The 19,201-nt window shown below is 41.0% G+C and overlaps 1 long non-coding RNA gene across 1 annotated transcript; it reads right to left on the bottom strand.

Annotated features, from left to right (window-relative positions):
* Nucleotides 1-1,307: 1,307 nt before the first annotated feature.
* Nucleotides 1,308-19,177, bottom strand: LOC309842202. Its single transcript, XR_014299555.1, has 4 exons — nt 19,048-19,177; nt 9,516-9,698; nt 6,055-6,124; nt 1,308-1,575 (listed from the first exon to the last, which is right to left on the bottom strand). It is a non-coding gene; the product is annotated as an uncharacterized lncRNA (long non-coding RNA).
* Between the last annotated feature and the right edge of the window lie 24 nt (nt 19,178-19,201).

Genomic DNA, 19,201 nt, shown 5'->3' with positions numbered 1-19,201 from the left:
AAATCAGGGCTCGAGTGAGTGTCACATTTAAATATTAGCATAGAATTTCTTAAAATCCATGGGAAGGCTAGGATTGGCTTCTGATGATGTCACAGGGCTGAAGATAAGGATGGGTCAGATGGTCTGGGTTGGGAAGAAGAAGGATGTTTAGGTACATAAGCAATAATTGTTGGACTTAATATTCCCATTAGCTCACGCTAACTATCGTAGCATCCTTGGCTCCATTTTGTGGTTGGATACTACTCTGATGTTATTTTTCTCTCTGGTAATGCTCTGTGACTTGATTTTATCCTCATACATCATAGGACTCATGCAATGTGTTATTCACCTGATAAGTGTGAGTTAGGGCATTTCCTTATTGTAACCGTGTTGAGAAAGAGCTTCCTTTTGGTGCAGAGGATGCTTTACATCACTAAACCTAATGTCTCTGGGTGCCTGTCTTTCTTAACACCTAAATCATCCTGTAGAAAAATGTGCCCTGTATTCCCAGAATAAAAGGATAATAACATTTTTCCTGACTTGTCTTTAGAGTGTGTGTGCCACAAAATAATAATAATAATAATAATTCTGCACTAGCTTACATATTAAATGAAAGTGTCTACTTAAAGAAAGCTTAATATCAATTCCCAGGAAAGGATTGATCTTTATTTGACATTCTTAAGTTGGCTTTCCCAGTGATTGAAATAAACTAAATATGAATGATGGCCAGGGTGTGTGTGTGTGTGTGTGTGTGTGTGTGTGTGTAGGCTAGCCCTATACCTTGCAATTCTGGGATTGTTTTAAAACCAGAAGTCCAATATTATAATTCTTTGATAAAGATTGGGATTATGAGTAGGTTTCACCATATTTCCTTTGAATGGAAACAAGGGCAATTTTGTGATTCCCCTGGGAATTGAACCTAGGATCTTCTGCATTTAAAACAAATGTGCCAACTGCTATACCATGGAACCTGAAGATGAGCATGGGATTCGGAGACAGGGTGATGTAGGATTGGGGCTGGGGCTCATCAAGTGGGACTCTAAATGACCATGTATATCTTTGAGGTCCAAATATGAATCTGGTGCAAGATGGGGGACTCTTTACAAGGTTATCAGTCCACTGAAATAGTGGGCTTTGGAGGTAGTATGTGAGCCCAGAAATGAGATGTGAAAAGGAGACTAAATTTCTGAAAAAGCAGATGAAATGGTGCATCCGTCTTTGGGGCCGAAGCTGGAGGGGAGCTGGAGAAACAGCACAGGAACAGAAACAAGATTGTCACAAGGCAGTTAGGGAGCAAATTACTTGAATTGCAGCCCACTTACATTTGAACAAATGTGCTTCTGGGACCTTGGGGCTTGTTCTTAAAAGAAACAGTCCTGTAGGATAAGTGCCTTGCCAAAGTCCAGATTGGCTTCAGTGCTGGAGAAACAGACACATTTTGCAAAATCCTAATGTTCATTGCTGAAGGAGAGCTCAATTCCCAGGAAAGGATTGTTCTTTATTTGACATTCTTAAGCATCAGCCATGTATTAGACAATCTGTAGTCAGAGAGTTGAAAGAAATTTCTGCTGGCATAGTCGAGTTGCTGGATGTCTTCTGGAAAAATAAGAAATCCTGTTGAAGAACTATGTCAGAATCCACTCCAATCTCTCCCTCACCCCCACCCCCACCCATGTCTGGCCTTTATAAAGAAGGGTAATAAATCTCCTTTCCAAACTTATCTCGGTTATGGCAGAGGGAAGTGGAAATATGTTGTCCACTTGAGGGGAAGATTATTGAAGTACCATGGTACATGATTTGTTAGAGCCTGTTTGATTTAAACTCTGATTATATCCCAAACACTCAGTTCTGCTTCACACGCAGAAAAGATCTACAGCCCATGCTACCTTATAATCCTTCTCACTCCTTATCCACTTTGTAGGGGAAGGCAGACTGTTATTAGCCTATGAAAAACACACCCTGGGTTGCATGTATTATGGAGAATTCTCCTATGATACCTCTTCATTTTCCTCTTATTTTACCTGTGGTGATGTCTGCAAGTGCCTAAAGCTGGAGCTGGATGTGGTACTATGATGGGTAGTACAGGGAACAGAAAGGCTACCTCCTTGTTGTCCATGAAAATCGGCTTCCATTTCTCTCTCTCTCCCTCTGTACATGTAAACATGTCTGTCGCCACACTCAGACATATACAAAACATATGATAGGATAATGTGATAATTCAAATCCATTCATTCTTTTAATAAATATGTATGTTGAACATCCTGTAGGGACAGGAAGAGTTGCCCTAACGAAATGACTGTAGACATTCTGTGTGTTCTTTCCTTCTTCATTACTCTCTTCAAATCAGATGATTTATGTTTCTTGCTTCAAGCTTTCTTTTACAGAGCAAGGAATAGAAATTCCTTGAAAGCAACCCTCTTTCGGAAAGACTGTGCTTATAAGAGGGGAGAAATGGGGAGAGAGGAACACTTTCAGTGAAACTGACTGGGAAGGGTGAGAGCAAGGCTGCTGGGTCTCTGAGTAGAATGGTTCTACCCCTTTTCCTTGACAGCATCCTTGGGCAATGGCAGGACTCAAAGTTATACCCAGAGACTCAAGCCTTGACCACAGAATTCCCATTCCCCATAAAGAGTCCTGGACCTCAAGAGAGGCACAAGGCAATCAGGGGCCATGTGCGACAATATCTGAAGGGAAACTAAGCTTTTTCACAGTAATCAGTAACAGGATAGGCCTCTGCAAAGACTTGGGACAGAATAGGAGAACTCAGCTGAATTTTTATAAGACACTCAGGACATGAGGACAAAATGCTATAATAATTATTAGGATTAAAATCTCTCCAGATTGGTGGGATTTGGAAATAAGGTGATTAAGCAGTATTGGGTTTAAGTTAATTTAAAGAAAATAAAGCAATGCTTTATTGCTTGCACATCTGGATTTGTGGATTAAGTCCCTACCTGCTATCACTTAGCAGGGAACACAATTGTAAACAAGTGATTACTGTTGTGAATTGACTGATCTATGAAGGAAGAAGTCAGGGCATTTTGGAAACAACCTGAAGCTTAGTTGGGAGTGTGTTTGTGGGATATGATGGATGAAGGAAGTAATTATTCCTTGAGTGAACATTTTAGCTGTTATCTACAGGATAAATGAGTTACCTTGGTTAAGGGGACATAGGAAGGTTGAAGAATGTTCCAGGAAGTGAACAATATTTGAAAATATCCTGAGGTGAAAAAGAGCGTGGAACAGCCAAATGTGCCCAAGACATGCACGCAAGGCCGGGAAAGGTCAGACACAGAGAACAAAGAGGGGTCAGGTTGCTTGAGGCCTACTAGATTATTAAACACAGATAATATGGGATATGGAAAGTCACTGAAGGATTTTAAGTAGAGGAGTGAAATAAAAGATTCGAGATTTTTCTAAAATTAACTTTGGTTGCAGTTTGGAAAAGAAAGGGACAAGAAAGATTTAAAGGGCCAATGAGTAGGCCTTGTGATTATAGTTGGTTGGCCTAGCTTACAAAGGAAGATGGTGAGAAGTCAAAAATAAAGAGAGTTTTGAGAGTTTTGAGAGATCCTGATGACTAATGTTGAGGTAAGGGCATGAGGTGGAGGGGTAAAGAGTGAGAAAGCTTTCTACATTTCTAGCTTGAGTAATAAAATAGAGGAGGGGAAATAATGGAATTAAGAAACACTGGTTGAAAAACACAATTTAAATTCAGTTTTGAGAAAATGAGTTTGATCTGCTTTGGAGATATCTAAGCTTTCATATACATGTTATAATGACCATAATTACTGAATGTCATAGTAATTTATTATTGGACTAAAGGAGATCATAATGAGTACTATGATAATAAATTACAAGTAGGTGATTCTTTGTTGTTAGATACATTAAAAATATTTTAAAAGGAATTAAAATGGATATGTACAATTACTGACAAAAGTTAACAACCTTGACCAAGAGACCTGCCAAAGACAGATTGTGGACCAAATAAACTTTCCTCAGATTTTTCAGATGACAGGAAGAAGCTGGTGGAAGAAATAGTCGGAAGAGGCTAACAACACACCTTGAAACCCAGGAGATATTAAGTTCTTCAATTTCAGATTGTCAGGCAATGTAATTCATTACTATAAACAACAGACATTCCATCAAGCCACCATGAAGAGCGTTTAGTCTGCACAACCTTTCAAGTGCTGACCCCTCCAAGTGCATCGCCTCTGAGAAACCATGAACCAAATGGAAAAATGTGTGGTTGTTGGTCAGAAAAGTCTCTACATCTTGAAATTATAATGGTAGCGATTGGTTGCTAAGTTTGCTACCCCTCCGCCCATCTGTTAAGAGCTATCATTACGAAACTAGACATTTGGCTTCTGGTGTAAACTTTATCACAAAGCTTGCCACAGATGGAAGAATCCAGGGAGTTTCTAGCCAGTCCTTGCTTTCCTTCATGCGGGGGATCATGGTAGAGACTGCACGTTCACAGAGCTCTTTTCCTCAAAGAGAATGGAAATGGAAATAGAATTATTGCCTCAGGAAGCAAAAACAGGAAGATAACCCTTAGATTATTGGGGCTATCAAGGCCTCCTTGCTTAAACTCCTTAAGTGGTTAGTGGAAGACACGGTGAGGAGCCAGGCGTGGGTATCTTGAGGATCTGAGACGTCTGTTTCCTGAAGCATCCTGTACTTTTCTTAAAGACATTTAACAGACTCTACCTTCTAGTATCGTTAAATGGCAAGTTTTCTTCTTTTTAGATAAGTATAAACTGCAAATAGCAGATAAGAAAACATTAAAGGGCTTCTATGTGCTTATTGGAATAAGCAGCACTTTGGCACAATTTGACTACAAGGCTGGTTGTAACAGTTGGGAAGTATGGCCAGGGCCAGAGGTGGTAGTGGGGGTGGGGTTGAAAAGGGAATAGGAAAAGGAAGTGAAGAAGGAAGACTATTGTTCCCAGCAATATGGTCCCCCTTATGGCCCAGTGCCTGGAAACTCATAACACTTGTGTAGTCAAAGGCCCCAAATAAGGGATAATGCATAGTAAGGCACAGTCAGAGAAGGCAGTGTGGATCTGTCTGACTGCAAATACGCAACGGCCAGCCAGGAAATGACTGGGCGGGTAGACCACGCATAGGTAGTAGTAGGAACACATGGAAGAACAGTGCTCTAGCCTCGGTGGGAACCAAGAGGTAAGAGTAATTGGTCAACAATATCTACTCCATGGGTGGTTGTGGAGATGAACTGAGACAGCTGGCTCATCGTGACTCAATAACTGGGCTGTGGGCATTAGAAATCAGGCCAGTTAACAGGCCCTGACATGAGATATGACCAACAGGGTCACTGCAACTGTGGCCGTCAGAGAATTCATATTTATTACATGGAACTACTCTGCTAGGCACCTTCCATAAGTTACCCCCTTCACCCCGACATCAAATATATGCACATGTATGAACATCTCTATGTTATAGAGGGAGAAATTCAGACTCAGAGAGGTTAAAACAATTTTCACAAAGACACTCAGATGATCAAGGATGGAGCCAGATTTAAAGTCTACCTGATTTTGTGCTCCGTTGGTGTGTGTCTTCAGAGCACTGGGAGAGGTGGGTTAGAGGAAGGTGGGTTCACAAGGAAGAGGTTTGAAATTTGGAAACTAGACAGAGAGGAACTTAAAAATATAAGCATAGGAGTTCTGTATTTAGTGTGCCCAGAACCCACTTGGTGGCCTCTGTGGTCCATTGCATACTGCATTATACTTAGTTCCATTTGGGTAGCCTGGTCTGCTAGACTGGATGTACCCCATGAATAGGGAGATAACTTTCTTTCTCTCCTCAGTGCCATGCACAATGTTCAGAGAATAGTTGGTGCTTACACATTTATTGAATAAATGAATTCATTAAGTCAAGGCCAGAACTGCAAGTTACAGCACCCAAATGTACAAAAATCGGTAGCAAAACCCAAGCAGAATAATGACATCTGTAAACAGAAATCTTTTTTGAAGCAAAGTAAGGTGTACTATAATATATTTGGGTTAAGCAGAGTGTTACAAGCGTGAACTTGAGGGCAGGTCCCTTGACACTTACCGCGTCTCTCAAAGTCCTCCCAGGCCAATGTCTTTCACACAGGAGACATTCAGTGATATGTTACTGAATTCTAAAAAGAAGATAACGGTTCAAAATCATGTATGATCTTCATATCTTTGGGTAACTTGTTGGGGCATTCATGTCTTAAATCTTCGTACATGAAACGCATATGCAATTTGTAGTTTTAAGATTTAAGGTCACAACTAAACCATAAAAAGCCTCTGGATAAAAAGTGAAAAGTGGATCGGGGCGCCTGGGTGGCTCAGTGGGTTAAGCCGCTGCCTTCGGCTCAGGTCATGATCTCGGGGTCCTGGGATCGAGCCCCGCATCGGACTCTCTGCTCAGCGGGGAGCCCCCTTCCTCCTCTCTCTCTCTGCCTGCCTCTCTGCCTACTTGTGATCTCTCTCTGTCAAATAAATAAATAAAATCTTTAAAAAAAAAAAAGTGAAAAGTGGAAGTATTTTGTGCTATATAGCGACAGTCTAAAATGTAATACTTCACTTTTGGACCCCAAGTTCAAACCTCCTATCAAGATTACCTCCACCTTAAAAACTGGACAAAGTCATGCCCCCAACATTCTTCTGATAACCTCAATTAGTTTAGATGTGAGAATACAAATTGAAACGAGAAAGGAAATGCTTGAGCTGCTGGGAAGTGGTATTGACCGAGGCTCTTTGGTCCTTTAATTGTGCTGGTAAAAAATACTGATGGGGTCAAACAATTGAAAACTCAATGAGATGAAAACAACCGGGAACAAGAAGGGAAAGACAGGGGTGTGGGAGGCTGAGAGGTTAATATCAACTTCTGTCTAATTTAGGATTTGGATTAAAGAACAGAGAAGCTCAAACCTGCTCAAATCATGCTGCCATCTGTGACTCCGATGTGGCATTTGGAAGAGTAAAAACACCTGCTGGAAAATTACCAAGACAAAGAAAAATTCTGGAATCTCGGCACAGGATTTTCCTTTGTGGCTAAAAGGCTGAGCTACTTTGGAAACATTTGGATTCCTTCTCTGCTTTATCTGAGCCGCCAAGCATCTCTTTTAAAGCATAGACATTGCATTCTCTATAAGGAGGAACCTTTGTGCGTTAATCAGTCATCATTTTCCAGGCTCGTCTAGGAGTCACATCATTAAGAAGTATGTGTTGGTAGTTATTGATTATCTAACAAAAGGGAGAACAAGAGAAATTAAAATCTTGTTTAAGTGGCATGATACTTAATGAGCTCTAAGATGTTCTCTGTAGCCCCAGTTCCCATGGAAATTATTTAATGCTAAGAGGGAGTTCAAACTCCTGAAGGAAGCTGCATATTTTCAGAGAACCTAAGCTGAGATGCAAAGCAAGAAAGGTCTGCATTTTCGAATAGAACATTTTGTATTATATGCACATCTGCATTCACTATTTTTTAAAATAATTTTATTTATTTTAGAGAGAGAGCTCAGCAGGGTAGGGGCAGAGAGAGAGAGAGATTCTCAAGCTGACTCCCATGGGGGCTCTACCCAGAGTCTTGAGATCATGATCTGAGCTGAAACCAAGAGTTGGACATTTCACACTGACTGAGCCACCCACATGCCCCTGCATTTGCTCTTCTTACAAAGGCTTCCAGGAAGCTGGCTGAGGGCAGAAGACAACATCATTGTACTTCCAATTTCAAATTGTCACTCTACTTTGTATCCTTCACGTACTTGAGTCTAACATGAGTTGATATGGACAGAAATCCTTTTTTTTTTTTTTTAAATCTGAAAGGGAAATTATGTGATATGAAGTATCCTAACCTCATACCATTTCTGTGAATTCCCTGGATTATAAAAGGGGCTTCCATTCAATTCAGTGTAAGGGAATTTTTTTAAATTTGAAATTTTGGGACCAGGCTCCTGTGTGCAGGCATGGTCTAGAGTGTGACGGACGTCAAGGACAGCACAGCTGGCCCCTTCTCACAAGCAGCTTTTTTTTTTTTTTTAAAGATTTTATTTATTTATTTGAGAGAGAGAGAATGAGAGAGAGAGAGAGCATGAGAAGTGGGAGGGTCAGAGGGAGAAGCAGACTCCCTGTGGAGCAGGGAGCCCAATGCAGAACTCAATCCCGGGACTCCAGGATCATGACCTGAGCTGAAGGCAGTCGCTTAACCCATTGAGCCACCCAGGCGTCCTCACAAGCAGCTTTCTACCTTGGCTGCATCACCGGCATTCAGTGTGGACAGATCCAATGTTACTGTCATCCAGTTACCTTCCTTCAGTGACAGGACTGTGGGGCCTCACGGTGAGGGATAATAAGGACCTGAGAGCTCAAAGCTCTGGTTCCAGGGCCAGACTTCTCTCTAAACACTTACAAGGTTGTTGGCAAGCGACTAAACATCTCTACACCTCGCTTTTCTCCACTGAAGAACAAGACCAGCGTCAGCTAAGACAGAGATTGTGAAAAATTAAATAAGATATCCAATAATGCTAACTCCTCTTACCCTTTCCCATCAGTTTCTAAACAGGCTGTCCTCTACAAAATACCCCACTCACAATAGAAAGGGCTCTTTAGAGTTGGTGCCCAAATGACGTTGACGTCTACATTCCCCCTTCTGTATCTCTCTGTCTTTTTTAGTAGCGGAACACTGCTCCTGTTGTCGTTTGCCGTCGCAGTTACTGTTGTTTCCTTTGAGGAGATGACCTGTACCTATTGTCATCCCGTGGGATGCCTCTAGGCCTACGAACATCACATACGCGGCTCCTGTGGCCACAGTGGTTCAGGTGACCTGGTTGGGTCTTTCAGCCAAAGCTGCAGGCATACTAGATGGTGTAGGCCCAAAGAGCCTCTCTTTTCTGAGGAGTGTGACCATGAAGTCTGTCGAGGAGAGCAGAGCCAAGTGACTTGGCAGGGCTCAGTGACTTTGATTTCCTAAACACAGCGAGCCCAGAGCGAAATCCTGCGTGCCCTGGGTTTTTCATCAAAGGAGCCAAGAAATTATCTTTTTTCCTCTCTCTTTTTTTTCTTTAGCAAGTTTGGATTAGTTTCTCACCTTTTCAGTTGAAAGGGTTTTGTTGTTGTTGTTTTAATTAATTAATTAACTAATTAATTAATTTGCTGGAGAGAGCGAAAGCACTCAGCTGGGAGATAGGCAGGCAGAGGGTGAGGGAGAAGCAGACTCTCTGCTGAGCAGTGAGCCTGATGCGGGACTTGATCCTGGGACCTGAGGATCATGACCTTAGCTAAAGGCAGATGCTTAACTGACTGAGCCACCCAGGGGCCCCTTATTGAACAGGTTTCGATGAACACTTCCAAGGGTGGAAATTGATGGAGGACAGGGGGAAGTAAAATTTAAATTAGAAGTAAGATTATCTTTTACTTGCAAACTGTTTTCTTTAGAGGGTCCATATACTGCCTCAATTCTCTAATGTATTTAAAGCAAAATAATCAAGATGATCGCTCTAAAAATTTCTTGCTTGGAGTTATGTCATAGGAGCCCCAAAATACCTTGCATCATGAGAAGAGCAGCACAGAGATTATCATCTGAAACATGTAGAGAATAATGATGCATCTCCACCAGAAGAGAGCACTGTAACTGTCTGCATGCGGCGTCCACAGGAAGAAGCCAGCATTTTTGGAATCTCAGAAACACCTTTTTTAAAAAATTTCCCTCCACCACAGCATCTCAACCTTAAGAGACAGACAAAAGAAAGTCCGGTTAAAAGCTGTCTGCAGAAGGAAATGGTTAACAGAAATGAAAATTAAAGTAAGAGTAAGACCATAGAATTCCCACATGGTCTTGTGAAACAATCCAGGCGGTCCTCGCTGCAGAGAACCCTCGCAGCGGGAAAGCGGCAGGCAGAGGTAAAAAGGACATATTGCTGTGCAAAGTGGACAGCCAATTAATGGAATGTGTTATCCCAGGGGTGTTGTAAGCCACATTAGTAATGTGGAGAGTCTTAGATAAATGTATGCTTATGAGATAAATGGGGGAGCTTTTGAAGGACGGAGGGCAACTTGGGGAATGCCCTCTCTTATTTAACGACCACAGAGTGCTGGGGGTTGGGGGGGTAGTGGAAAAGCCCTCGTGACTCATGGAGTTACAAGTGTGGTTTAGCCTTTTCAAAACCGTGTGATCTTGAGTCCACTTGTCATTATGGGGTCATAATACAGCTATCTGACATCACTGTGGGAAGCTCAAAACAGATCGTTATTTCAGTGCCTTTGAAAGACAACAGATGAAGTTGAAAACAAAGTTCTAACACAAGTAAAGGACTGCTTATATCATGATCACCAGTAACCCCTGGCCAGGCCCCACGGTCATTCCATCCCTTCATCTCTATCTGGTGTGATGGATCAGCACTGTTTGGCAAGTTACCACTCTCTCCTTGAAACTTCTCATGTCCCCACCACGACGCTGCCTTCACCAGCTTTTTCTCCTTTACTCTTTCTCCTTCTTAGTCTCTTTGCTGTTCCCTTTTATCTCTTCAATCTTTAAATGTTGGAGGTGACTCAGAGCTGAGCCCTCTTTTCTTTTCAATCTACTCTCTCCTCCTGGGGGCAATTTCATCCAGACCAGTGGCTTTAAATTCTGTCTATACCCTTCATGACACCCAGTTTATATCTCTAAGTGAGATTTTTTTTCCCCCTGAAACTGGGGATCTCTATTACCAGCTTCCTACCTAGCCTCTTCATTTGGATGCCTAATAGTTGCCTGACATTTACCAAGTCCAAAGTAGGGCTCCTGGAATTTCCCTGCATACTTGTTGCTTCTAAAACTTCCTCATCGGGTCAATGTCTTCTTCTACCTTTTAGCTGCTCAGTCCAAGATCTTGGTGTCATGGTTGACTCATCTCTTTCTCTCCTCTCTCATATCTGGTCTATCCTGTCAACTCTTCAAACTGTATCTGGAATCTGACCACTCTTCTCCACCTTCACTGCTTCCACCTTGGTCCACACCGTCATCATCACTCACAGAGGCTGGATTACTAGAACAGCTTCCTAACCAGTTTCCTAACAGTCTCTGCCCTTGTCATTTAGCAGTCACAACGTGTAGCCCAAGTAACCTCATAGAAATCAGCTCCTTCCCCTCCTCTTCTCAGAATTCTTCATGGTTTCCATCTCAGAGTAAAAGATGGTATTCCTGACATTTTATGATCAAACCCTGTTACCTCTAAAAAATAATTTTCATCTACTTACCGTTGTCTACTCTACTCTAGCCATACCAGATTTCTTGTTATCACTCTACTACCATAGACCTATTTTCACCTCAGGATATTTGTATTTCCTGTTTCTGCTGCTTGGAACGCTCTTCCCCCAGATATCTGCACTGTGAGCCCCTTCACTAACCTTAAGTTTTTATAGGAAAGTGGCCCCAGTGAGGTCTTCCCTGGCCTAGCTAACATTCTACCACCCCACATGATACTCCTTATTCCCTTTTCCTTATTTATGTTTTCATTTTTTTATTATTTTTGAGGATAAAAACTTCTTTTCCCAAAGAATTCCAGGCTCCAGGACAGTGAGGAAATCAGGTCTCTGGTAACAAGATTTCCAAATGGAGGAGTCACCTGTGTGAACATGAGCATCTGCTTAATTATGCACTGAACAACCCTGTCGTGACTTCGGGGGTCTTGGCTTCTGTCTTTACATCTGCACAGGGCTGTCTGAGGAAAGAAGAGTGTGGCCCTAATGGGGACAAACCAGAACCAGTGGGAGGAAATATAGGAGGCCTAGAGGCTGACTTAGCATATGCAAGAACCTATATATTGACTCCCTTGATAGGAAGACCACACTTCTTCACAGCAAGTTAGTAGAGACTAGATGACCATCTGGCAGGAATTTTATATCACTGATTTGTGCCACTGACTGCTGAAGTCCCTTTTACCCTTGGAAGCTGAAGTGACACCAGCTAGCAGGGATGCCTGGGTTTATCTGAGAGGCAGGCTGGTCAATGGGGTCTTGGCTCAGGACTGCTGGGCTCACAGCATCATTCCACTGGCTCAGCTGCTCTTTGTGTCATTGGCCTTGATACCTTTGATCTTCTAGGTGGACCTGTCCCTCCCGAAGAGCTGAGGAGTTCTTAGAAGCTGTGTGCTCCTGCACATTTTACCAATTGGATCAGGCTCAGGATTTTAAACTGTGGGAATGGTGCCAAGAAGCAGTCAGAGACTGCTCTCATGGATTCCTAACTTTGGAGGGAGTGGCTGCTACCTGCTACCAGTGCGGAACTGGTCCAGGGCTTTGGTGGGCCTTAGGAGGCTGTGACAGTGGTCAGCATGTAGACCGTGAGTGCTTGGTGCCCCTGCCAGGAGACAGACAAGAGGGGACCAGCCTCAGTGGGCTCTGTTGTTTGGGGGTACTTTGTTCTCAGCTCTTAGGAACAAGCATGCAAGAAGAGGGCTTGACCCTTTAACAGAGAGCAACCTCATAGAGTCCCCCAGATTCCTGAGCCTCCTCCTCATGATTTTTCCAGTCCTTCCATGGATTAATGTCACTGAAGATTGTCCTTGGCTCCAACAGCCTTGGCAGCAAACCTGGCTTCACCACACACATGTGCGCATGTGTGTGTAAACAGTAATTCAGTTGATAGGTATATTGTTTGTATATATGTAATATAATGTATATATGTATGTATAAAAATATTTTTGAGTTTTGATAACTTTATCAAAATTTACCTGTGGTAAACTCTGGCAAGGGCAGAGAAAGAACGAAGGACTGTCATCAATTAATGTAATTTACTCCAAAAGGGGTAATAGATTCATTAAGGAAGTCAATATTCATTCAGCAGCTAATTAATTCAATTGTTCATGAACTTATTCATCAAACAAATATTTTTCAAGTGTTTGGAAGGTTCCAAACCCTGATGGGTTCCTCTTTAACCATTCAACAGGAAAAAAAAAAAAAAAAAAAAAAAGAAGAAGAAGCGAAATAGAAGCCTCTAACTCATACTGCCTTCTTATTTTTCATGGTGAAGACTAGGTCCTCTCTATTATATCTGCTCTGTGGAACCGGAGAGTTGTTGGAGAGAAAAAGTCAGAATATCTATGAAGGACCATCTTTTTTCTCATGCTATTTGGAAAGAATAAGACCTGGCTAAGAATTAACTCATCTCTCTGTATCAGGTCTTAGTGTTTCATTTGTTATTTACTTATGCATATCCTAGTCCACAGTGATTTGAAACAACTTAAGGAAACACATAAAATACTATAATGATGTAGGATTAAAAGGCAAGAATAGCATAAGGAGACAGACTGAACAGAATGTCAAGATTAGAAAAAAATTAATAAGAAATTCAGGCCCTTAGGGTGCCTTGGTGGCTCAGTGGGTTAAGCCTCTGCCTTCAGCTCAGGTCATGATCTCAGGGTCCTGGGATTGAGCCCCGCATCGGGCTCTCTGCTCCGCCGGGAGCCCGTTTCCCCCTCTCTTTCTGCCTGCCTCTCTTCCTACTTGTGATCTCTGTCAAATAAATATATAAAATCTTAAAAAAAAAAAAGAAATTCAGGACCTTATAATGAACACAATTATTATAATTGAACAATATCTTTGGCAGTGAGTTGCCTAGTAGCCTAAGTGAAAAGATAACCCATTATAATTTCATATCTTTAGAAATTTAATGATATGTGAGGGAAGCTCATTGTAAATAAGTTTCCCACAAAGTAGTTCATCTTTTTTTCCCACTTGTGTATAGTATAATAATATAAATAAACAAATAAATATCGTGTATGTGTGTGTGTGTGTGTGTAACTTTTAGGGAGTCATTCTTGGCTACTGTATATATGAAAAATATGATCTGGAATGATCTGGAAATAAAATTTTAGCCATTATTTTTAACTAAAAACAAAAGCATAAGAAGAAGAGGATGAGAGATATCATGTGGGGTAATGGAATTTTAGGTAGGCCAGCAAAGGCCTCACTGAGGCCATTTTTTTTTTTTCTAATTTCTTTTTAGCTTAACAGTATTCATTGTTTTTGCACCACACACAGTGCTCCATGCAATACCTGCCCTCCCTAATACCCACCACCTGGCTCCCCCAACCTCCCCACTCCACCCCTTCAAGACCCTCAGGTTGTTTTTCAGAGTCCATAGTCTCTCATGCTTCACCTCCCCTTCCAATTTCCCTCAACTCCCTTCTCCTCTCCATCTCCCCTTGTCCTCCATGTTATTTGTTACGCTCCACAAATAAGTGAAACCATATGGTAATTGACTCTCTCCGCTTGACTGAGGCCACTTTTGAGTAAAAACCAAATGTTAGTGAAAGAGCTCACCATGTGGATGTCTGGGGCAGAGCATTCCAGGCAGCAGAAACTGAAAAAGCAAATGTTTTGAGGCAGAAGTATGTCTGTGATAGTGGAGAAAAAACAAGGAGCTATTGTGGCTGGAGTAGAGAGAACAACACAGTAAGAAGATGATTTTTTAGAGGTAACAGATCATAAAATATCAAGGACACTTAAGCTATTTGAATTAAACTATTTAACTATTTACCTTGAAGACACACAGTAATATTAGTTTTTGAATGATTTCAATAATGTATAAATATTTATGCAACACATTTTATTGGTTATTATTTGTAGTAGAGATAAACATTTTAGTAATCAAATACACGGTCTCTTATTATTTTATTTTATTAAGTCACATTTACACAGTTTTGATATTAGACAAAAATAATTTTATATAAACACAGGCAGTTGGGACTTTTCTCCTTTCTATAAACAATCTTCAATAGTTCAATACACCAAAGGGGGGGGGGAAGAACAAAAGACAGAAAAGAGAAAAAGATACAAGACAGAAAGTACTCATCAATAGTTTTTTTCCCCTTAAATTACTCTGTCACTATAGCATACATTTTCCCCCCATGAGATGTTTTTTTCTTCAACAGCCTTAATTATTTTGATTTTTATCAGACATGATTTTTATTTTCTGTAGTCTTTATATGTGAGCCATGTCCAGATGGAGAATAGTATAGAATAGTCCCCCTCTATATTTTTTAAAATCAGCCTTTTGGGTAGAAAAAAATGTTTTAGAATGGTACTTTAAAATGACAATGTAAATAAGATGATAAGAAAGAGTTTGCTTTAGCACTATCACAGAAATTGTAGAAACTGGAAAACATTTTAGTGGAAAATATAGACATTTTCAGCTGTTAAGCTAGTTTTTAGAGCTACCTTCAGAACTGTATGTTCCTGCAACTTTGTCACTCTCAACAGCCACCATTTATTCTTTTTTTTTGAACACGTATTTTCAAAATAAACAGAGCTCTGCTAGTAGTGCCAGCACTTAGTGAGAGAGGGGAGCGAAAGAAGAGAGAGGAGAGACTTTGTGTCAACTTTTGTTGACTATACCAATTCTTAGTCTGTGGCTAGATCTTTTGTCTGATAGTATCTATTATGGGTTGTGTTGTGTTCCTCTAAAACTTAAGTCAAGCCCTAACTCCTGGTACCTGTGAATGTGGTCTTATTTAGAAATAGGGACTTGGCAGGGATAATCGGGTAGGGAGGTGCAATGGTGTAAGTCCTGTTTGGAATCTGAAAGCCTGAGAACTGAAAGCGCCAAGGTCCCAGGGCAGTAGAAGATGGATGTCTCAGCCCATGCAGAAAGAAGGAGTTTGCCCTTCCTTCACCTTTTTCTATTCAAGACCTGAACCGATTGAATGATTCCCACCTCACTGGTGAGAGCAACTGTTGTTCAGTCTACTGACTTAAATTCTAATTTCTTCCAGAGACACTCTCATAGACATACCCAGAAGTAATGTTTTGCCAGCTATCTGGACACCTAGCCTGGTCAAGCTCATACACAGAAAATTAACTATCATATAAGACATGGGAGAAGGGAAGGATTTTATAATTTTATGATTAAATATCAGTCTTCTAGTGAGCCTGAGTTCCTGGCTATGACTTTATTAAGTGTTTCTCTGCCTTTTTACCACTTACCCTCTTTAGTATGATGGGTAGAGTAGAGGTGTCTGGGGTAGGAGGAATGACTTGCTCTAGGAAAGCAAATATATTTTTAAGTCAATACTTATTATTTGAATACATATTAAATTCATACTAAAAGTGAATACATTTCCTGATACATACTGAAATGTTTGAAGCTACTCATCTGTATCTGGAATCCATTTTGCAACCTTCTGTCTGTGGTTCTTAACAAAGGGCAGAAGGGAGAGGGGAAATCTTGACACTACTTGGGGTTTGTATTGGTGTTGATGCCTATCCTTGGTTGAGAACCTCAGATATAATAAAAAGATTGAGGGATTGATTTGTGTGGGTCTTAATATTGCCTTACCTTATATTTGAGGATAGGATATGTCAACTGATATGCCCCAAACTACATATTAATCTGTGGTACAGCAAGACTCCAGTCCAGGGTTTTGAATTCCCACTAGAGTGACCAAGCATCCCAGTTTGCATGGGACTGAAGGTTCCCCAGGATGTGGGGCTTTCAGTGCTCCAACCTGAAGCCCCCAGGCAAATTGGAAGTGTTACTCACTGTCACAGAGAATTTAAAACCCAGAAAAAAAGAGAATATAAGATGAGGAAATTTTCCCCTTGACATTTACTATCTGTGTGCTGATTACTTAGAGGATGCTTATGTATGTAACGTGGCAGATTACAGGAAGATCAATTTGCTGGCAAACAGTTTATAAATTACTTCATTACTCATATCAGTGTTATCTGAGATTTCTATCTGTCTGACACAAGCAAACAATAAAACAGACTGAAGCTTCTCTTTTCATGGGAACTGTATAAGTGCTAAGTCTATCTGCCTGCTGGCAGCCTACGCTTTGTGGGAGTTTGATGGCAGCACTCAGTAAATCTTTCTATGCTTTAGATGTTACCATCAGAATCAGGAGTGGGAGGAAACAGGATGGGGCTGGAGGGAAAGCATCTTGGCACAGCCAGACGTGGAAACATCTCATCCTGTCTCTATTTTCACCTCCACTGTTACTGGATTGCTCTTTCTTTAATGTAATCATGGACCATGGTCGCTGACTTATTCTAGCTCCAAATGACCCTGGAGCTATGTGCCTCAATTCTCATTAAAGCCTCAATCCCAGTGCTCTAGTTAGTTGTTATAATCATCTTGCCTCTTACTTCCCTCCAATCTAGGGCTGAGGCTCACTGTTTTTCTAGGTAGCTCTTTCTCCAAAACGACTGAAGTCTTGTCCCTGACCCTCATCAAATTGCTTAGTATCCTCTGCACAAAGACTAACCCTACCTATCACTTGTGAACAGCAGTTTAAAGACCAACATCTCCTAAGGATCCTGAAGGATACAGATAATTTGCCTGAAATCTGGCTGAAGGTGGGTCTATTGCTCAGGCACTATATCCGGCCTGCTGTAATTCCAGCATTTGTTTGAAACTCCCCTCTCACTTTCCTAGCCAGAAGGTTAGGCTCATGTTAGGCTAGACCTGAGAGGGTACTGGCCGGGTATGCTGTTGTGGGAAGCTGGAGCCCAGAAGCAGGAAGTGGCATCCTGGAAGTTGGCTGAAGGTCTGTAACTGGGGCATCAGTCCAAGGGGCTTAATGGAGAATCAGATCCAATGTAGGGAGGCCAAATGGGATTAGGGGGATCAGGAAAGTGGTAGAATTAGGATAGGAGACAGTGGAGGTGCTGTGGAGGATTGGTGAGCAGACACACATAGTAACTCTTATCCTGGGATGTCCCTGACTCTTGAGGCATATTGCATTTGAAGAGGATGTAATGAAATGACTACTGACTTGCCCTAATAGGCTGGTCAGTTGCCCTATCATGTACTTCCTGACAAGTAGTCTTGCTCTGAGGAAACAGCAAAGTCTCCCCAACAATCATAAGCCTATTTCAAATACTTTCTTTTCAACCAGTCAGTATTCTGGCTCCTGTCTCACCTTCATTGAGTTTGTTATTGGCCTTCATCTAGGTTGTTTTTGAATCCTTAAAGAATATCTGTTTAGATGAGTTTTTCCTCTAAAACTCAAGATCCTGTCTAATTATTTAATGATTGTGCAACTAACAGAGAAATATTCTGAGATGATAATTTCCATGTTAGGGAAAGAAAAATTGAGGCTGATTTAGACCAGACAAAGCAATATTTCAATTTTTTACTTTTTGATGTTGTAAATGACCATGGAAAATTTGCTTGAATATTTTCTATCATTGGAACAGGGGCTTCTAACTTGTTCAGGGGTAATGTAAGACCTCTGCCTTATGGCCATTGGGGTTTAGAGGATATTTGCTGATAGGAAAATTATTTTACTGAAATACCCTATCTTTAGCCACCCCTCTACTTAGCTGCAGTAGCACAGGACTTTGTCCTTAAGGTGAGTTCCAGTCTGAGGAGAAGGGTTTTCCCCAGTGAACAGCTGTTCTAGGGAACTCTAGCTCTGCCACTTTAGGGAAAATATTCAGCTTGCACATTCTTTGTTTTTTTGAAAAAATGCCTCCGGAAGTTTCTATTATGCGAGAGGATTTGTCCTCTGGTAGAACACCATAGTTCATTGTTCAGAACTTTCTGGAAAATTCAAAAGCACAGCTTTTCAAGACTCTCTTTTCTAGAAAGCATTTTATCCAAATTAAAAATTAAATTCTGAGACAAAGTTAATATGTGTTAGCCTTTGTAGGAGCAGCACAGATCTAAGACTTTTATGTGAAGAGACCTATAGGTCTTAACAATTGACATGTGGAATATGGCAAATAGGATTGTGTGTGTTGAAATGCTTTTTATTTGGTGACTTAGGAGTGACAACCATACCTGGCCACTGCTGGAGAATGTTATGATGGCTTAGTACTTAGTACTTTGGCTCTTCTCTCATTTTTACTAATTTTTGTAAATAGGTAAGATAGTTACTAAGAAAAGAACATTTTGAAATAATTTAAATCTTTCATCTTTATATGTATTATGTCAAAACAAAGAGTTAATAGAATAGATCTAATCAGTGTGTTTAAAAGGAAAATGGCGCCACCTGCAAAGATTAACAGACATTTGGATGCTGTTTAGTTTGTACCTGCATTGGTATAAGCACGTTACATGTACTTACTCATCTAATTTTTATAAATTAGGTACCTTTATTATTCCAATTTTTATAGATGAAGGAACTGAAGCTTGGAGAAGTTAAGCAAGGTCCAAGGTCATACACACAATGTTGGAGCTGAGATGTCAACGCAACAATCTTTCTCTAGGGCCTACTTAGGCAGTGGTAGGAGGCCCAAACTGTCAT

The sequence above is a fragment of the Mustela nivalis genome (genome assembly GCF_964662115.1).
Source record: "Mustela nivalis genome assembly, chromosome: 10".
Taxonomy (NCBI): domain Eukaryota; kingdom Metazoa; phylum Chordata; class Mammalia; order Carnivora; family Mustelidae; genus Mustela; species Mustela nivalis.
This window is presented reverse-complemented; position numbering and strand designations above follow the sequence as displayed.